Here is a 20482-nt window from a genome sequence, read left to right as displayed (position 1 = left end):
ACATTGAATTCAATTCTTTCTGATTTTAGAAACTGCATTAAAGAAGGGGTGCACCGGTCCTGGAGATACTGCAATACCAGGTCAATGCGTGGAGTGGACAGAGCAAGCTCTTTTTCCATCTCCCTGTTCTAAAAATCCATTTAATATATGGTCCCCAGATAGGGGACGTATCAGATATTAAACTGATAAGAACAGATTTTTTGATTGAATATATCTTTTATTAGCACAAAAAATAAGTTAACAGACAGTGTACAGTGCCGCAGCCCAGTACACACAGAATTCTACATCATATTTACATAGCATGAGGATACGACGCACTAACTAGACACATCACACCCCTATGCTACACAAAACACTCAATCTGAAAGAAAAAGCATGTCAATCAATACAGTACGACGAATCGTGATAAGGGATGGGGATTGGGAAAAAGGGGATGGGGAGGGGAAAATCACAGGCCCGAAGGTTTATTGAAAGACAAGACACATAAGGGGAGAGGGGGAGGAGGGGTTTAGTCCTCATCCTCGTCCTCCGGACCGTCCACGATGGAATAGTCTCTGAGCAGGCTGTGGATCAGCCTGCGGCAGTCCTGGATGGACATCCTCTCCCTCCTCAAGATGAGCCGGTTCCTGGCGACCCAAACGGCATCCTTGAAGCAGTTCATAAGGCGCCAAGCGTCCTGGATGGCTCCGACGGTATGAACCCCAGGGAAGAGTCCGTAAAGCACAGAATGGTGCGATAGGCTCGCCCTGGGGACAGAGTTCCTCAGGTCGTCCTCAAGGGCAGTCAACAGGCGCTGTGCAAATCCGCAGTCCCAAAAAGTGTGCAAAGATGTTTCCTCCACGAAGGGGCACCTTGGGCAGTACCTGGTCTTGCACAGGTTCCGGGCATGCATGAATGACCGGACGGGCAGTCCGCCCTGAATCGCCATCCACGACAAGTCCTTGTGCCCGTTGGTCAGCCTGTCAGACGACACATTTGTCCACACAGTCTCCAGCGTGTCCTGGTGAAGTCCTGTGATGTTCTCCACGTCATCCTTGGCTCTGATGAGCTTGTGGATAGTTTTGGGCTTCCACAAGTCGGGCTTGAGTCCCTCCAGTTGATGTTCCCCCACAAATCGAACGACGTCTCCGTAGAACCATGGCGTCGTCCAGTTGTAGGGGAAGGAGCTGTCCCACTTGTCCCAGCCGAGTCGCCTCCAAAAAGGAAGCAGGAAGAAGCGAGACATGGACCTGCCCGCGGAGCCATTCTTGACTTGCAAAGTCCGGCGGACACAATCACACACAAAAGAGGATCGCAGGAGGGTGGGGATATCTGGAACGCCCTTCCCACCCTTGCGAGGCTCCTTGTACATGACGGCCCGCCTGACTCTGTCCATCTTGGATCCCCAGACAAAGTGAAACACTGTCCTGGTAATGGCCCTGCACACAGTGACGTGTGGGGGCCAGGCCTGCGCCGTGTACTGCAAGACGGGCAGAACTTCATTACGCAGGACGAGTGCCTTACCCTCACAAGTGAGGTGTCTGAGGCTCCAGAGTCCGATCCGTTGCTTCACTTTGGCCAAGCGTTCTTGCCAGGACTTGAGGGCCGCTCCTTCCTTCCCGAACCAGACTCCCAGCACCTTGAGGAAATCCGGTTGAATGTTGAAGGGGAAGGGGGCGGAGGAGGCCGGCTGCCAATCCCCGAAGAGCATGGCTTCCGACTTCCTGCAGTTGACTTTGGCCCCTGAAGCCCGGCCGAACCTCTCACACGTCTGGACGAGGGCGTCGACTGAACCACGATCAGCGCAGAAGACGGTGACGTCGTCCATGTAGAGCGAGCACTTGACCTCGTGTCGTCCCGGACCCGGTGCGGTGATCCCTCTGATCTCTCCATTCTGCCGGATAGCCTCTGCGAAGAGTTCTATAACACAAACAAAAAGAAGAGGTGATAGAGGGCAGCCTTGTCTGACCCCAGAGAGGACAGGGAAGGGGTCAGTCTTCCAGCCGTTCACCAACACCGAGCTGTGGATATCAAAATACATCAGACGGACATACGAACAAAACATGTTACCCAAACCTAACCGGTGCAGAGCTCGGCCCATGAACTCGTGGGAAACCCGGTCGAAGGCCTTCTCCTGATCCAAGGAGACCAGGTCCGCGTGTGCGCGGCGGACCTTGATGTACTCGACCGTGTCCCGCACGAGAGCGAGGCTGTCTGCGATGCAACGTCCAGGGATGCCGCAGGTCTGGTCCGGGTGGATGATCCGTCCGATGACCGTCTTAAGTCGTGTCGCCATCGTCTTGGCCAGGATCTTGTAGTCCACGTTGAGCAGAGTGATGGGACGCCAATTTCTCAGGTCGCACCTCTCTCCCTTCCGCTTGTGCAGGATCGTGACCATTCCTTCCCTCAAAGATGGAGGCATTTTACCCTCCACCACCATCTCCTCGTACAGATCCAACAGGTCCGGACAGATGAGGTCTCCCAGCGCTACATAGAGCTCCGCTGGAAGTCCGTCACTGCCCGGGGTCCTGCCGGTCCTAAAGGATTTAGCGGCAGAGAGCAATTCACCCACCATCAGCGGTTTGTCCAAGGCTGCAGTGCCTGCAGGATCAAGATGGTTAGTGATACCTGACAGGAACTTATCAGCAGCGTCGGGGTCGGTAGTCTTGTGGGAGTAGAGTTCGCTGTAGAAGTCGCTGACGACCCTCATCACGTCCTCCTTCCCACGTCGCATGTTTCCGCTCTCGTCTCGCAGCTCGTTCAGGGGCGTGTGACCGGCATGAAGTTTCCTGAAAAAGAATGAGTTACATTTCTCACCCTTCTCCAGATTCTCCACTTTGGAACGGAAGACGATTCGCTTGGACTCCTCCTCAAAGTGCCTTTTCAGGCTCTTCTTGGTCTCCTCCAGCTCCTCCCTCACGTCCCAGCCGCAGTGAAGAAGGTCCTGCAGCGACCGCAGCTCGCGCTGCAGCCCTCTGAAGTCCCTCCTCTTCTCACACGCCTGTTGTCGACCCTTGGCCTGAAAGAAACAGCGAAACTCAAGTTTAACATATTCCCACCAATCAGAGACTGTTTGGAAGCTACCCTTGTAGGACTGCCACATTGCGTAGGCTGCTCTCAGCTCCTCCATGACTTCATCCTGAGCCAGCAGAGCACAATTCAGCTTCCAGGAGCCGGGGCCGGACGGAAAACCGTCGCCGAGGACACCTTGTAAGTGAATGGCTCTGTGGTCGGAGAAGAAGCAGGGGACCATCGAGTGCCTACTCTGCCTGACTGCCCGAGAGGTGAACACAAAGTCAATCCTGGAGCGGAGTGAGCCATCGGGTCGGCTCCACGAATAGTTTGTGGAGCCTCTCCCCATGGAGCCCACCACGTCCTGAAGAGAGGCCTCGGTTACCATCTCGATGAGCAGCTTGGACGTGATGTCCAACTTGGCAGATGTGCCAGAACTACGACCATCCTCCTCGATGGGGCAGTTGAAATCCCCGGCCATCACTAAGGTCCTGGTGATGGCAAGCTGAAGCCGCAGGGTCTGGAAAAGCTCCAAACGCTCATTCTTCAGTGGGGACGCATACACGTTGATGAACCTGACAGGTTCTCCCGCCCAGTTGCCATCTACAACAAGAGCCCTGCCGCAGATGAGCTCCTGGACGGACTCAAGCGTCAATGCGCCCCCCCTGATCAGAATTGCGACCCCCGCAGACTTGCAGTCACCCCCACCAGACCAGTAGGATGGACCGTGGGACCACTCCCTGGCCAGATGTTTGAAGGACCTAGAGGAGGGAAGGGAACATTCCTGCAACATATAAACATCACACAACTGGGAAGTAAGGAAGGCATAAATAGTCTGACGTCTGAACTTGTCCTTGATGCTCCTGACATTAATGGAAAATAAGTTAATATTAGCCATCATGTAGGGAAAAAAGAAAAAGTTAGCGCAGGCAATACACCTTAGTTACCACTCCGGTCGGGTGGTCCCTCGTCGGTGTTGACTGCTGGTGACGGGATCACCAGCAGGCCCTCTTCCTCCATCTGGTCAAGCAGCGCGGCCTCGATCTCGGCGACCACCAGTTCCTCCTCTTCTGGCTCGGCCACCAGGGTCTCAACCATGTGCTCCATCTCTTCTGGCTCAGGGAGGGTATCCTCCTTTTCGCCTACGAAATCCAGAATCTTCTTTTTGGAGGATTCAGTAGCAGGGCTGTCCTCCACCTTCCTCTTTCCCCGGGTTGGAACTGGGGAGACAAGAAGGGGAAAATCCTCCTCGGAATAGATAGCGGCGGGTGGAGGAAAGGTTAATTCCACCGCTACCATGGTCTGGGGAGGGAGAGTGGCTGCCGGGGCAGGGGAAAGGACACCTGCTGAGGAGTAGGGGAAGGAGGAAGAGGAAGTGGAATCCTCAGCAGGGGTGGCCGGGGTGGGGGGGGATTGGACGGGGGTGGCAGGGGGAGGGATCGAGAGAGGGGTGACAGAACTCTTACCCTCCTTTGACTTTTTCTTCTGCTTCGGAGCTGCTGGGACCGTCGCTGGGGCTTTGGCCACCGACTCCTTGACCGCTTTGGCCTTGGTCGTCTCAGCCTTGGCCGCTGGGGCCTTGGTCGTCGCGTCCTTGACCTTCACAGGCCTGGTCGTCGGGGCCTTGTCCTCTGGAGCTGGGGTCGTCGCAACCACCGATGCCCAGGATCTCTCACGCTTGGGGCAATCCTTGTACAGATGAGCCGCCAGCCCACACAGGTTGCAGGACGTCTTCTTCGGGCAGTCCTTCGAGCTGTGTCCTGTCACTCGACAAATCCTGCAGGCATCCTCCTTGCAGTCCTTCATCTCGTGGCCGTTCTTGCCGCATCTCCTGCAGTTCCGCGGCATGTCCGGGTAATAGATGAGGCCGTAGGAGTTGCCCAGGGAGAATGTCGGGGGCAGGTGCCGAAGTCCGTCTGAGTACGCCAGGTCCCTGTGAAGTCTAACGGTCACCGACCACTTACCTGTCCAGAAGCCGAGTCCATTCAGGATGTGAGAGGGTTCCTTCACAACCAAACAGAAGCGTCTCAGGAAGGTACAGATGTCTTGGCCTGGGGTGTGCGGGTTGCGCATGGAGACCGTGATCCTCCTTTCGTCCCTCTGGATAGGGCAGCTACCTGTAAAGGCAGAGAAAGAATTATCCGGTCCTTTTGCGCTTACCATTTCCCAGAACCTCCTGCAGGTGTTCACAGTGGCGAAGGTGACGAAGAAGATCCCCGTCAAGAAGGTCTGGATGCTGAGGGTGTCCGACCTGGAGAAGCCTCGATCCAGCAGCATCTTCTGGCAGAACACGTCCGAGGACATATCCGGCACCCTCCCATCCACTTCCTTCAGCTTCAGGGCCACCGTCTGCCGCATCCATGGCTCCAGGGCTGGAGCTTCGTGGCGGCGCTTCTCGGGTCCCTTCTGCTGGCCAGTCGTGGAGGCAGAGTCCTTGGGGTCAGAATAGGCTCCTGGCTGGGCCCTCCTGGCTGTCCCCTGCTCCAGGCTCTTCTTTTCGGCCTTCCTCGCAGCGCTTGCCATGGCTTTCCTCCTGCAGTTACTTCTTGGAGCTGGATCTGGAACTCTTCCCGGAATGGGTGGAGCTATGCAGATTCTTCTCCCGTCGTGTTCTGGACAAATTCCCCGAAAGGTCTTTGTCTCGATGATTTTCTTCCTCGAAGATTCCACAGGACAGCCCGATTCTTCTCCGAGTCTTCGTCTTCTTCTGGATTCTTTAGAGCTTCTTCCTCCCACCGATATCCGCCTTCCTTCTCCGATGTCAGCTGGGCTCCGAAGCTCTTCTCCTTCCGAGTTCGATCGCTCTCGTCAAGTGTAGATCGTAGCTCTTGTGTTCTTAAAAGAACAGATACTACACTTGATCTTAGCCAAAAGGCCGAGAAGCGATAACCAGAATTGGTTTCGAACTACGGAGCCACCTAAGGATCCTGAAAAGTGCATTTGTGGAGATGAGCTCCTGGACTCCCGTTAAGAAGACATGTTGTCAACCTCTAGATCCCTTACATGCCTGCACTTTTCGGCTTGCTGCTGCTGCAATCCACGCGTTTTAGATCTGCATAACTCCACCTCTTTAAACACAGCACCCTCACCCCCTGCTGTTCCCACCCGCCTCAACACCGTTGGAAGGGAGGAGAACCAATTAAGGCGGGGGGTGGGGTGGAACGAGCAGCTGTCTACCCTTAGCAGGAGGGCTGCTGATTACTTACCTCTCCTGCTGCTGCTGGCTGTCCAGCAGCAGACTGAAGGTGGCTGCTGCTGTGCGCAGGTATATAAAGGCTCAGAGCCAATTATGACACGCGCAGCCAGCGTTCCATTGCCACATTCCATCTACTGCAGGCAGGATACTTGGCTGGCTGAATGTCACTGAGAAGCTCACAGAGACCGCCATAAGCAACAGTTTAACAGAATGCCACAGACTAATCAACCCAACTTTTTGGGTTGGGTTCTCTTTTATAGTCTGCAGGCATTAAATGAAAGAAGTCAGTGTTCCAGCAGAGGGAGACAACGTTTCAGAAAAGGCATTGTAGCAAACCAAAAAAGAAATTTTAAGCGCAGCAGAGTAACCAGCGCACATACCTGTTAGCTCAGGTGAGTTTAAAAGGCTGCTGTTGATAACAAGGGCATTTGCTAAATAGATGGTGTGTGTGCAACAATATACTGAAAGGTCAATTATATTGTGCAGCTTATCTCACCACCTGTAGTTATTTAGGTGAAAGCTCCAAAATGCTTGCCTAATATGTCTGTTTATCCAAAAGGAAGTACAGAGGGAGAGCTAGATAGATAGCATTGCGTTACATTACATGGCAATGCAATGCACAGTTGCTGAAGTTGAACCAAAATGAGCTTGTCATCTGGCTTCTGCAACTTTGAACATGAAAAATCCAATGAGGAGAAGAAAAGCGAAGCCAAAGAGTCCATCCCAAAATCCGACAAACAAGCAAAATGAACAAAAAACATTGAATTCAATTCTTTCTGATTTTAGAAACTGCATTAAAGAAGGGGTGCACCGGTCCTGGAGATACTGCAATACCAGGTCAATGCGTGGAGTGGACAGAGCAAGCTCTTTTTCCATCTCCCTGTTCTAAAAATCCATTTAATATATGGTCCCCAGATAGGGGACGTATCAGATATTAAACTGATAAGAACAGATACTACACTTGATCTTAGCCAAAAGGCCGAGAAGCGATAACCAGAATTGGTTTCGAACTACGGAGCCACCTAAGGATCCTGAAAAGTCCATTTGTGGAGATGAGCTCCTGGACTCCCGTTAAGAAGACATGTTGTCAACCTCTAGATCCCTTACATGCCTGCACTTTTCGGCTTGCTGCTGCTGCAATCCACGCGTTTTAGATCTGCATAACTCCACCTCTTTAAACACAGCACCCTCACCCCCTGCTGTTCCCACCCGCCTCAACACCGTTGGAAGGGAGGAGAACCAATTAAGGCGGGGGGTGGGGTGGAACGAGCAGCTGTCTACCCTTAGCAGGAGGGCTGCTGATTACTTACCTCTCCTGCTGCTGCTGGCTGTCCAGCAGCAGACTGAAGGTGGCTGCTGCTGTGCGCAGGTATATAAAGGCTCAGAGCCTATTATGACACGCGCAGCCAGCGTTCCATTGCCACATTCCATCTACTGCAGGCAGGATACCTGGCTGGCTGAATGTCACTGAGAAGCTCACAGAGACCGCCATAAGCAACAGTTTAACAGAATGCCACAGACTAATCAACCCAACTTTTTGGGTTGGGTTCTCTTTTATAGTCTGCAGGCATTAAATGAAAGAAGTCAGTGTTCCAGCAGAGGGAGACAACGTTTCAGAAAAGGCATTGTAGCAAACCAAAAAAGAAATTTTAAGCGCAGCAGAGTAACCAGCGCACATACCTGTTAGCTCAGGTGAGTTTAAAAGGCTGCTGTTGATAACAAGGGCATTTGCTAAATAGATGGTGTGTGTGCAACAATATACTGAAAGGTCAATTATATTGTGCAGCTTATCTCACCACCTGTAGTTATTTAGGTGAAAGCTCCAAAATGCTTGCCTAATATGTCTGTTTATCCAAAAGGAAGTACAGAGGGAGAGCTAGATAGATAGCATTGCGTTACATTACATGGCAATGCAATGCACAGTTGCTGAAGTTGAACCAAAATGAGCTTGTCATCTGGCTTCTGCAACTTTGAACATGAAAAATCCAATGAGGAGAAGAAAAGCGAAGCCAAAGAGTCCATCCCAAAATCCGACAAACAAGCAAAATGAACAAAAAACATTGAATTCAATTCTTTCTGATTTTAGAAACTGCATTAAAGAAGGGGTGCACCGGTCCTGGAGATACTGCAATACCAGGTCAATGCGTGGAGTGGACAGAGCAAGCTCTTTTTCCATCTCCCTGTTCTAAAAATCCATTTAATATATGGTCCCCAGATAGGGGACGTATCAGATATTAAACTGATAAGAACAGATACTACACTTGATCTTAGCCAAAAGGCCGAGAAGCGATAACCAGAATTGGTTTCGAACTACGGAGCCACCTAAGGATCCTGAAAAGTCCATTTGTGGAGATGAGCTCCTGGACTCCCGTTAAGAAGACATGTTGTCAACCTCTAGATCCCTTACATGCCTGCACTTTTCGGCTTGCTGCTGCTGCAATCCACGCGTTTTAGATCTGCATAACTCCACCTCTTTAAACACAGCACCCTCACCCCCTGCTGTTCCCACCCGCCTCAACACCGTTGGAAGGGAGGAGAACCAATTAAGGCGGGGGGTGGGGTGGAACGAGCAGCTGTCTACCCTTAGCAGGAGGGCTGCTGATTACTTACCTCTCCTGCTGCTGCTGGCTGTCCAGCAGCAGACTGAAGGTGGCTGCTGCTGTGCGCAGGTATATAAAGGCTCAGAGCCTATTATGACACGCGCAGCCAGCGTTCCATTGCCACATTCCATCTACTGCAGGCAGGATACCTGGCTGGCTGAATGTCACTGAGAAGCTCACAGAGACCGCCATAAGCAACAGTTTAACAGAATGCCACAGACTAATCAACCCAACTTTTTGGGTTGGGTTCTCTTTTATAGTCTGCAGGCATTAAATGAAAGAAGTCAGTGTTCCAGCAGAGGGAGACAACGTTTCAGAAAAGGCATTGTAGCAAGCCAAAAAAGAAATTTTAAGCGCAGCAGAGTAACCAGCGCACATACCTGTTAGCTCAGGTGAGTTTAAAAGGCTGCTGTTGATAACAAGGGCATTTGCTAAATAGATGGTGTGTGTGCAACAATATACTGAAAGGTCAATTATATTGTGCAGCTTATCTCACCACCTGTAGTTATTTAGGTGAAAGCTCCAAAATGCTTGCCTAATATGTCTGTTTATCCAAAAGGAAGTACAGAGGGAGAGCTAGATAGATAGCATTGCGTTACATTACATGGCAATGCAATGCACAGTTGCTGAAGTTGAACCAAAATGAGCTTGTCATCTGGCTTCTGCAACTTTGAACATGAAAAATCCAATGAGGAGAAGAAAAGCGAAGCCAAAGAGTCCATCCCAAAATCCGACAAACAAGCAAAATGAACAAAAAACATTGAATTCAATTCTTTCTGATTTTAGAAACTGCATTAAAGAAGGGGTGCACCGGTCCTGGAGATACTGCAATACCAGGTCAATGCGTGGAGTGGACAGAGCAAGCTCTTTTTCCATCTCCCTGTTCTAAAAATCCCTTTAATATATGGTCCCCAGATAGGGGACGTATCAGATATTAAACTGATAAGAACAGATTTTTTTTTTTTTTTTTTTTTTTACACTCAGATTACAAAGTCTTACATCTTTAAAAGCAAAAACCAAGACTCAAATCCATCATCGTGTGTTTTTTTTTTTTTATATATATATATATATATATATATATACATATATATTTCCTTCTTTCCTTTTTCTTAACTTTCTTTTTAACTTTTTTTTTTTTTCCTGTAATTAATATTTGTATTTTTCCAGAAAAAGATTTTCAATGACAACAAAGGCTACACAGTAAGTATATTCCATTCATTTTGCTTCCACAATACATCTGCTTTTCTTATGCCCAAAACCATTTTGTCCTTCCAAAAATACATAAATAAATAACTTAGACACAACTTAATACACTGTTCAACAGACACTTCATTATGTTTAAAAATCAAAATGTTTCTCACCTTCCAAATTGCCATCTTTACACATGTTATAATCACCCACACCACCTTAAAATCTTCTTCCTTTACACCCATCCCATAGAACACCCTGTTAAAATCTAAAAAATTAACATTACTCACAGCTTTAATCAGATTGCACATTTTCCTCCAGACTTTTTGTGCAAACTCGCAATTCCAGAATACGTGCATAGGAGTCTCACTACCTCCACATCTCTGTCTTGGACATTTTTCAAAACGAACAAGACCACGTCTATGCTGAAATTCTCGTGTCGGTAAGCAATCCTTTATTATATACCATAACAAATCTTTATGTTCATTTGATAAGAACACATAGTTTACATTCAGCCAAATCCTGTCCACTATCTTTGGCATAAAGTGCTCCACTGGACTAGTGTTTAACCTTCCTTCCAAGACTTGTAATATCTTTTTATGACACCTCAGTACCTTAAGATCAAAACCTTTTAGATCATAATCTCTCAAAATCTTTTCCAGCACAACATAGTTACTTGGGGGTAAAAATCTATAAGGTCTATTCAATCTCATGTCCACCCACTTATATTTTCTTATATAGAAACCCAAATTATAAATAGAAAAGGCTTTAAGCTTCGATTCTGACCCTAATAAAATATTTATGCAGTTTGCCATATACTTTGCATATAAAAAGGCTTTGATATCAGGATAACCTTTACCACCTTTCTTTTTTGGCTTATACAATTCTTCGCGCTTAACCCTTTCCATTTTTGATCTCCATAAAAAATTAAAACATACTTTAATAATTTTTTTCATCGCATTGACAGGTGGAATAAAAATGGTTGCAACATATAAAATCATTGGGAGTAAAACCTGCTTGATAATTAAAATCTTCCCTTCCAACGTTAGCTCTCTCAGATTCCAAAAAGACACCTTTTTCCTAACCCTCTCCAACAGTGATTCCCAATTTTTTACATTTCCACACTCTTCCGAAAAATAGATGCCTAAAATCTTTGCTTCAAAGACTCTCAATAATTTACAATCGGATTCTAAGATAAAACCGCCCATCGTTAAAACACCAGATTTCTCCAAATTGATCTTAAAACCTGATGCCGCCCCAAACCATTCAACCGTTCTTAAAACCCTATTCATACTTCTTAAATCTTTTACAAAAACAGTCACATCATCCATAAAAGCCACCACTTTAACCTGCTCTCCCCAACTCCCAGGAATAAAAAAACCATTAATCACTTTGTCCTTCCTAAAAGCAGTTAAAAGAGGCTCAATCGCACAGATAAAAAGAATAGGGGATAAGGGGCATCCCTGTTTCACCCCACAATTAATCTTTACACTTCCAGATAAAAACCCATTTACAGATACTTTACTAAAACATGCTTGATACAAGGATTTAATACGTTTACTAAAATCATCCGGGCAACCCATTCTCCTTAAAACATCGAATAAAAAATCATGGGCGACTCTATCATAAGCCTTTTCAAAATCCAGAATAATTAACGCCATCTTCTGTCTTCTATCGGAAACATCCCATATTATGTCTCTAATTAAAATCAACGAGTCACTGATCTTCCGCGTTGGAACTGCACACGTTTGGTCTATATCTATCACCGAACTCACCACTTTCTTTAATCTATTTGCCAACAGCTTCGCATAAACTTTATAATCTGTATTTAAAAGAGTAATCGGTCTCCAGTTTTTTAGCAATTCTCTATCACCTCTTTTGTATAATAAAACAATTACCCCCTCCAACCATGACTCCGGGACACGACATAAAGACTCAACTTTTAAAAACATTTCATAAAATTCATTCCCCACAATATCCCATAATATTTTATAAAACTCAATGGGTAACCCATCCGACCCTGGTGTCTTACCGTTTTGCAATGTATTAACTGTATTAAAAACTTCTTCTTTTGAAATACCCTCTGATAATAATAATTTATTTTCCTTAGTAAAACATTTATCCAACCCTCCTAAAAAATGCTCCTTCAAAGACCTATCTGTATTTTTTGCTGAAAACAGGTTATCATAAAATTCTTTCACTTTCATCTTTTTCCCCTCCAAACTCCTTTCCCCCTCTAAAACCCCCATAAAGGCCTTTTTCTCACAGATTTTTTTAAAAAAGAATTTAGTACATTTCTCGTCTTCCTCCAACACCTTCACACGAGAATTAAAGATAATTTCTTTTCCTTTTTCTCTCAGACATTTTTGAATTTTTTCCTTCGTCACCATAATTTCCTCCTCCACATTAACTCCATTATTCCTAAACTGATACAGACACTGTAGATTTGCATTAAGGTTATTGTATGACTGTCGCTTATCCGCAGCTTTCCTCTTGCCTACTTCCATAAAGAATAATTTAACTTCCTTTTTCATGTAGTCCCACCATTTAAAAGTAGAGTCAAAACATTTCTTTTCTAATTTCAGTTTCTCAAAGAAAAATTTAAAATCCTCCCTTACCTCCTTATGCTGTAACAATGATACATTCAGTTTCCAATGAGACGGCCTTTTTCCCTCATCCGCCTCTACCATCAGTGTACATTCAATTATTCTATGATCAGAAAAAGGTGCTTTATGCGTTTTAAAATTAGAACAAGTAAAATCCTTGGATATAAACAAATAATCTATTCTCGAGGAACAACCTCTTCCTTCCCAAGTAATTTCATACTCCTTCTTCTGCCCGTCCAACCACCAAGCATCTTTTAGGTTAAAAGAAGATAAAATACCCTTGAGACAAGAAACCGAACCATTTTTTACATTATTTAGTTGACAATTAAAATCTCCCCCTAAAATTACTGGAACTACACCTGGGATAAAAAGCTGCAAAATTTCAAACAAATGTAACCTTAAAACTTTTTCTGTATTGGCATAAATATTAAAACATCTATATTTCTTCCCATTCCTTTCTACATCCACTCTTAGAATCCTACCAGGGTATATTTCTTCGTAGTTGGTAATCTCCCATTCCCTGGAACATATAAAACCAACCCCATCACTTCTGAATTCATTCCCGCCTGAAAAACATAAATTACCCTTCCATATACCCCGTAAAAAATCATAATTTAACTTCTTTGACAAATTACATTCTTGAAGAAATACAAAATCAAAATTTTCATTATTAAAATAGTCATAAATCACAGTTCTTTTATATAAGTCATTGAAACCCTGAACATTCAGGGAAGCCGCCCTGATCATCTTTTAGTGACTGGCACCGGGCTATCTCCCCCGCCCTCATCGGATTGCAAAGCACTTTCATCGATACTCAGCCCTTCCGACTCTGATGTACTGGAAATGTCAAAATCCTTTTCACAAGCAAATACTTTTACTACACATGGCCCTACACCACGCTCTTTATCATCTACACTTCTTTTCAAAATTTTTGATGAATCCATCCTTTCCTGACCACAGGGTATACTCTGAGATAAAAACCCCCTAGGGGAAGGCCCTATTACAGGCAGGCTTTGACTTTTCTCTACCACCACCTTTCCCCCTGCGCCTCCCTTTTTTACTTCACCCCCTTGTTCTTTTATATTACTCTCTTTGCTTGGTGGAGGGACTCTCTGCATTAATTGTCCCACACCCACCAGCCCAGACTTCAATTCTTCAATCCTCCGTTCTTCATTCTTCTTTTCTTCTTTCTTCTTTTCTTCTTTCTTCTGCTCTTCCTTCTCCCGACCTTCTTTCTTCTGCTCTTCTCTGTTCTTATCTTCTTCTAACTCCTTCTCCTTCTTCCTTTCTTCCATCTTTCTTTTCTCATCCTCCTCCGACCTCCTCCCTCTCTCTTCTTTCTTTCTCTTCTCTTCTTCCGGTGTTTTCTTCTTCTTTACTTTTCTCACCTCCTCCATTTCCTGCTCATCAGTTCTCTTTTCACTTGCTTCCTCACCATCCTCGGCTTCATTCTGCCGATGTTCTGATGAAGTATCCATCTCCTCCTCGCCTCCTTTCTTCTTATTTGGACATGCATCCTCCTGATGAGCTGAACCGGGACACCTACAACACTTTTTGCACACAATATCCAAATGTCCATATTTACGGCACCCATAACAATAATTAGGCATACCCGAAAAAAACAGATATCCACGGCTACGATTAACATAGACATTTGGTGGTGGTCTAAGTACCCCACCTTCTTCTTCTGGGTCCTTCTTGAAGGCTACCAGAAAAACCCTTTTTCCGTTCCACACTCCGAACCTAGTTTCCCCACGTTTTCTTGGGATAACTTTCTCACAATATGCACTTAGATAGTTTATTACTTCACTATCAGTAACAAATGGACTGAACAAATGTATTGTTAGCAGTTTCATGGAGAACTGAAAGGAGGGAATCACTCTCACTCCAACAAAAAGCTCTTTCTCCCTATTAACTTCATAGAGAGTATAGGCTCTTTCACACTGAGAGTTTCCCATTAAAGTTAAATCATATATCCCTCTCGAAAAAAAGGATTGAAAACAAAAAAGTTCCTCCTTTTCAATCTTCAGAAATTTACAAATCTCTCTGAAGATAAACTCGGAATCCTTTTCCTGCCGATAACCAGGAGCCACCAACAAACGGAGTGTATCCTTCAAAGGATAATCCTCTGAAAAATAGTCATTGGAATTGTTCTCCCGATTTTCCCTCCTACCTCCAAATGGCCTCTTCGATTCCATATTCTTTTCCTCCTTCTTTTTCCACAGATGATCAGGAAAAAAAAACGACACAGCAGATCGCAGCTCCACCCGGATTTCAATCCTCTTCGTCCTACCGACCTCCACACCACGAAAAAGAACCGTCCTCCAGGAAGAAAAGGCAAATCTAGACTTTGCTCCACACCCAATAGCAGCAGCTGGACCAAGATCCAGAAGGCCAAGTGCAAAGATCCACCTAGATCACCTTGGCCAAATGACGCAACCCACTACAGATCGCAGCCAAAAGGCCGAGAAGCGATAATAAGAATTGGTTTCGAACTACGGAGCCACCTAAGGATCCTGAAAAGTCCATTTGTGGAGATGAGCTCCTGTACTCCCGTTAAGAAGACATGTTGTCAACCTCTAGATCCCTTACATGCCTGCACTTTTCGGCTTGCTGCTGCTGCAATCCACGCGTTTTAGATCTGCATAACTCCACCTCTTTAAACACAGCACCCTCACCCCCTGCTGTTCCCACCCGCCTCAACACCGTTGGAAGGGAGGAGAACCAATTAAGGCGGGGGGTGGGGTGGAACGAGCAGCTGTCTACCCTTAGCAGGAGGGCTGCTGATTACTTACCTCTCCTGCTGCTGCTGGCTGTCCAGCAGCAGACTGAAGGTGGCTGCTGCTGTGCGCAGGTATATAAAGGCTCAGAGCCTATTATGACACGCGCAGCCAGCGTTCCATTGCCACATTCCATCTACTGCAGGCAGGATACCTGGCTGGCTGAATGTCACTGAGAAGCTCACAGAGACCGCCATAAGCAACAGTTTAACAGAATGCCACAGACTAATCAACCCAACTTTTTGGGTTGGGTTCTCTTTTATAGTCTGCAGGCATTAAATGAAAGAAGTCAGTGTTCCAGCAGAGGGAGACAACGTTTCAGAAAAGGCATTGTAGCAAACCAAAAAAGAAATTTTAAGCGCAGCGGAGTAACCAGCGCACATACCTGTTAGCTCAGGTGAGTTTAAAAGGCTGCTGTTGATAACAAGGGCATTTGCTAAATAGATGGTGTGTGTGCAACAATATACTGAAAGGTCAATTATATTGTGCAGCTTATCTCACCACCTGTAGTTATTTAGGTGAAAGCTCCAAAATGCTTGCCTAATATGTCTGTTTATCCAAAAGGAAGTACAGAGGGAGAGCTAGATAGATAGCATTGCGTTACATTACATGGCAATGCAATGCACAGTTGCTGAAGTTGAACCAAAATGAGCTTGTCATCTGGCTTCTGCAACTTTGAACATGAAAAATCCAATGAGGAGAAGAAAAGCGAAGCCAAAGAGTCCATCCCAAAATCCGACAAACAAGCAAAATGAACAAAAAACATTGAATTCAATTCTTTCTGATTTTAGAAACTGCATTAAAGAAGGGGTGCACCGGTCCTGGAGATACTGCAATACCAGGTCAATGCGTGGAGTGGACAGAGCAAGCTCTTTTTCCATCTCCCTGTTCTAAAAATCCATTTAATATATGGTCCCCAGATAGGGGACGTATCAGATATTAAACTGATAAGAACAGATTTTTTGATTGAAGCTGCATCCAAGGCACTGAAAAATGTGACCGAAGTCACACCAAAACAGCGCACGAGGCGAGGATTCATGTGGACCCTTCCCGGAGGAGAGGGTCCCCAATAAACCATCCCCATCCCTCCGAGCCAGAAGGCCACAGCGAGGGTCAGGGATCTCCGATGCTCTCCCTAGCCGAAGCCGAAGTAGAGCCGTTTTCGTGCTCCCAGCTTCCATCTAGGCTGCCACCCTAGTGGAGCTGGAGCCTGTGTTGGTTTCTCAGCCCAAAGCTGACCGGACCTCCGACCGGGTTTATAAAAATTCCCCTTCCTAGCCCGGAGGCCAGGAATAGGGGGGGGTTGCTCAGAAAGTATGATTGGCAAAGGTGCGGCGTGCTACGAAGCCAAGTCTTTCTGGGGTTCCCAGTCCCAGTAAGCTTGGACTCCCACCAGGGCGCCTACTCCTGGGGCACATTGCTCCAAAGCCCTCACACTTACCCAGCCTAGTGACTTCGATCCTGGAGGGCCATGTTTTCCATCAGATAACTCTATGAGCCACCTGGCGTACTAACAAGTGCACCAAACCAGTGTGTAATATGCATCAATTTACTAGGGCAGCCCAAGGACAAAACTGCCTTTTCAAAAGATACTACACTTGATCTTAGCCAAAAGGCCGAGAAGCGATAACCAGAATTGGTTTCGAACTACGGAGCCACCTAAGGATCCTGAAAAGTCCATTTGTGGAGATGAGCTCCTGGACTCCCGTTAAGAAGACATGTTGTCAACCTCTAGATCCCTTACATGCCTGCACTTTTCGGCTTGCTGCTGCTGCAATCCACGCGTTTTAGATCTGCATAACTCCACCTCTTTAAACACAGCACCCTCACCCCCTGCTGTTCCCACCCGCCTCAACACCGTTGGAAGGGAGGAGAACCAATTAAGGCGGGGGGTGGGGTGGAACGAGCAGCTGTCTACCCTTAGCAGGAGGGCTGCTGATTACTTACCTCTCCTGCTGCTGCTGGCTGTCCAGCAGCAGACTGAAGGTGGCTGCTGCTGTGCGCAGGTATATAAAGGCTCAGAGCCTATTATGACACGCGCAGCCAGCGTTCCATTGCCACATTCCATCTACTGCAGGCAGGATACCTGGCTGGCTGAATGTCACTGAGAAGCTCACAGAGACCGCCATAAGCAACAGTTTAACAGAATGCCACAGACTAATCAACCCAACTTTTTGGGTTGGGTTCTCTTTTATAGTCTGCAGGCATTAAATGAAAGAAGTCAGTGTTCCAGCAGAGGGAGACAACGTTTCAGAAAAGGCATTGTAGCAAACCAAAAAAGAAATTTTAAGCGCAGCAGAGTAACCAGCGCACATACCTGTTAGCTCAGGTGAGTTTAAAAGGCTGCTGTTGATAACAAGGGCATTTGCTAAATAGATGGTGTGTGTGCAACAATATACTGAAAGGTCAATTATATTGTGCAGCTTATCTCACCACCTGTAGTTATTTAGGTGAAAGCTCCAAAATGCTTGCCTAATATGTCTGTTTATCCAAAAGGAAGTACAGAGGGAGAGCTAGATAGATAGCATTGCGTTACATTACATGGCAATGCAATGCACAGTTGCTGAAGTTGAACCAAAATGAGCTTGTCATCTGGCTTCTGCAACTTTGAACATGAAAAATCCAATGAGGAGAAGAAAAGCGAAGCCAAAGAGTCCATCCCAAAATCCGACAAACAAGCAAAATGAACAAAAAACATTGAATTCAATTCTTTCTGATTTTAGAAACTGCATTAAAGAAGGGGTGCACCGGTCCTGGAGATACTGCAATACCAGGTCAATGCGTGGAGTGGACAGAGCAAGCTCTTTTTCCATCTCCCTGTTCTAAAAATCCATTTAATATATGGTCCCCAGATAGGGGACGTATCAGATATTAAACTGATAAGAACAGATTTTTTTTTTTTAATTTGGCTATCCCCTGCAGAGGGATAAAACCGTTTATTAAAACTTTAACAAATTACAAGCATAATTAGACAAATACCAAACGTTAAAAGACAAATGAAATTTACAAAACAAAAAAATACAAAGATTTTAAATAATTAGGTTCCATTGGTCAACAAGCCATTTTTTGGAAATATGTACATTCTTCTTTTTGTCAATTAAATAATAAGTATACATTTCACATAAACATAAACTTAAAACATCATTCACTGATAAAACATCTTGTTTAAAAATAGCAATATTGCGCGCTTTCCAGAGAGATGACTTGGCGCAGTTCACTGTCTTCCAAGCCATTGTGTACTGGTCCATTGTGGGGCATTCCATAAGTCCGTATAGCACAGTTTTATATGTAAAGTCCTTGAGGTCTGCCACCCTTTCCAGTAGGGGGAGCAGTCTTCTCCAGAAATCCTTTGCAAAATTACATGTCCATAATAGATGTTCCACCGTTTCCTCTTCTTGGCATCCGGCTCTTGGGCAGATGGCAGACCTCACAAATCCTCTTCTGTATTGGAATGCCCGGCAAGGAAGACAGCGGTGCATGCAACTCCAAGCCAGATCTCTCTGTTCATTAAAAAGATAAAAAACGTTAATCATTTTCCAGATAGACATAGATTTGTCATCATCATATCTGTCAACATTACATATTTCCTCACTTTTACGTATTTCTTTAATTAGTTTCTTACTATTTCTTAATTCCTCTATTTTCTTAGTCCCTAAATTAAAATCGGACACTATTTTCCTTAAAATCTCATAATGCGTCGACAAATTAAAAGCATGGGGCACAGATATATTAACTTCATACCATCCAAACTTTCTCATAAAAAATCCTGTATTAAAACGCATAAAAAAGGACCAATAGTGATTCTTAAAAAGGGCATTAAAACAGTAAACGAACAGATGGATTAAAAGAAACCTATTAAAATCTGGAAAATCTTTACCACCTTTTACTTTTGATTTCATCATGATTTCTCTTTTCAGCTTTTCCATTTTTGAGTTCCAAAAGAAGGTAAAACAGGTTTTGGTTATCTTTTTTAAAACATTAACAGGCGGGGGGAAAACCATGCTAAGATACAATAAAAGAGGTAAAATCACCATCTTTTAAACCAATACTTTACCCTCCATTGTAAGTCTCCTCATGTTCCACATACATATTTTCGTATTTACTTTCTGTGTAACTGTTTCCCAACTATTATAACCATCATTATTTTCAGTGAATGATATACCTAAAATGGAAATGGATTCGGAGACATTAATTGGTACATCACGTAAAATCATCCCCCCAACACTTAAAATGTTACACTTATTAAAATTGATTTTAAAACCAGAAGCCAGACAAAAGGATTGCACTTGATGGAGAGTGGCCGTAAGTGATGGTGCATCTGTACACAAGACCGCCACGTCATCCATGTAGCCTACAACCTTGGCCTCCAAACCACCGCTTCCAGGCAGAGGGACACCGCATATCTGTTTATTTTGGCGTATTGCACATAACATTGGTTCCAGTGCACAGATAAACAGTAGGGGGGACAGAGGGCATCCCTGTTTCACCCCTGACCGTAAAAATACCTCTTGTGTCTTAAAACCATTCACTAAAATCTTACTTGTACAATCCTTGTAAAATGCTTTAAGCGATAGTAAAAATCCTTCTGGTATGCCCATTTTCTCTAAAACTTTAAAAAGATAAAAGTGTGAGACACGGTCAAATGCTTTTTCAAAATCAATAGATAAAATCGCCATTTTCCCCTTTCTGTCTTTCACATCCTCAATACAGTCTTTCACTAAATTCAGATTGTCCCATATACTGCGCCCCGGCACCCCACACACTTGATTAGAATGAATAACTTTGCTGATGACTTCTTTTAGACGATTTGCACAAATTTTAGCCATTATTTTATAGTCACAATTTAAAAGTGTTATTGGTCTCCAGTTTTCTAATTTTGATTTATCACCTTTTTTGTATAGGAGGGAGACTTCACCTTTCTTCCAGGAATTTAATAAAACCTTATTATTAAAAACCTCAGTAAACAAATAAAACAAATCATCTTTTAAAATATCATAAAAACATACATAAAATTCTATTGGGATGCCATCAGGACCAGGGACCTTTCCATTTTTAAAACTTTTAATAGTTTTTAATACTTCTTGTTCCGTTAAAACTTGGGATAAAAACTCTTGGGATGCG

General features: G+C 45.1%; 5 non-coding genes and 3 pseudogenes across 5 annotated transcripts; all 8 read right to left on the bottom strand.

Moving 5' to 3' along the window:
- Positions 1-43: 43 nt before the first annotated feature.
- On the bottom strand, positions 44-236 carry LOC141181913 (U2 spliceosomal RNA). Its single transcript, XR_012257442.1, has one exon. It is a non-coding gene; the product is annotated as a U2 spliceosomal RNA (small nuclear RNA).
- A 5564-nt stretch (positions 237-5800) lies between these two features.
- LOC141182081 (U2 spliceosomal RNA) lies at positions 5801-5878 on the bottom strand (annotated as a pseudogene).
- A 1109-nt stretch (positions 5879-6987) lies between these two features.
- On the bottom strand, positions 6988-7178 carry LOC141181159 (U2 spliceosomal RNA). The gene has a single exon (XR_012256762.1). It is a non-coding gene; the product is annotated as a U2 spliceosomal RNA (small nuclear RNA).
- Positions 7179-8287: 1109 nt separating this feature from the next.
- Positions 8288-8478, bottom strand: LOC141181158 (U2 spliceosomal RNA). The gene has a single exon (XR_012256761.1). It is a non-coding gene; the product is annotated as a U2 spliceosomal RNA (small nuclear RNA).
- Positions 8479-9587: 1109 nt separating this feature from the next.
- LOC141182006 (U2 spliceosomal RNA) lies at positions 9588-9801 on the bottom strand (annotated as a pseudogene).
- A 6365-nt stretch (positions 9802-16166) lies between these two features.
- On the bottom strand, positions 16167-16348 carry LOC141181887 (U2 spliceosomal RNA). The gene has a single exon (XR_012257419.1). It is a non-coding gene; the product is annotated as a U2 spliceosomal RNA (small nuclear RNA).
- A 525-nt stretch (positions 16349-16873) lies between these two features.
- On the bottom strand, positions 16874-16989 carry LOC141182098 (U2 spliceosomal RNA; annotated as a pseudogene).
- Positions 16990-18098: 1109 nt separating this feature from the next.
- Positions 18099-18289, bottom strand: LOC141181989 (U2 spliceosomal RNA). Its single transcript, XR_012257495.1, has one exon. It is a non-coding gene; the product is annotated as a U2 spliceosomal RNA (small nuclear RNA).
- Between the last annotated feature and the right edge of the window lie 2193 nt (positions 18290-20482).

This window comes from Phyllobates terribilis, unplaced genomic scaffold (genome assembly GCF_046119375.1).
Source record: "Phyllobates terribilis strain yellow unplaced genomic scaffold, ASM4611937v1 Scaffold_34__1_contigs__length_13252353, whole genome shotgun sequence".
Classification (NCBI taxonomy): Eukaryota; Metazoa; Chordata; class Amphibia; order Anura; family Dendrobatidae; genus Phyllobates; species Phyllobates terribilis.
The sequence above is the reverse complement of the archived record's forward strand: the minus strand, read 5'-3'. Positions and strand labels throughout refer to the sequence as shown.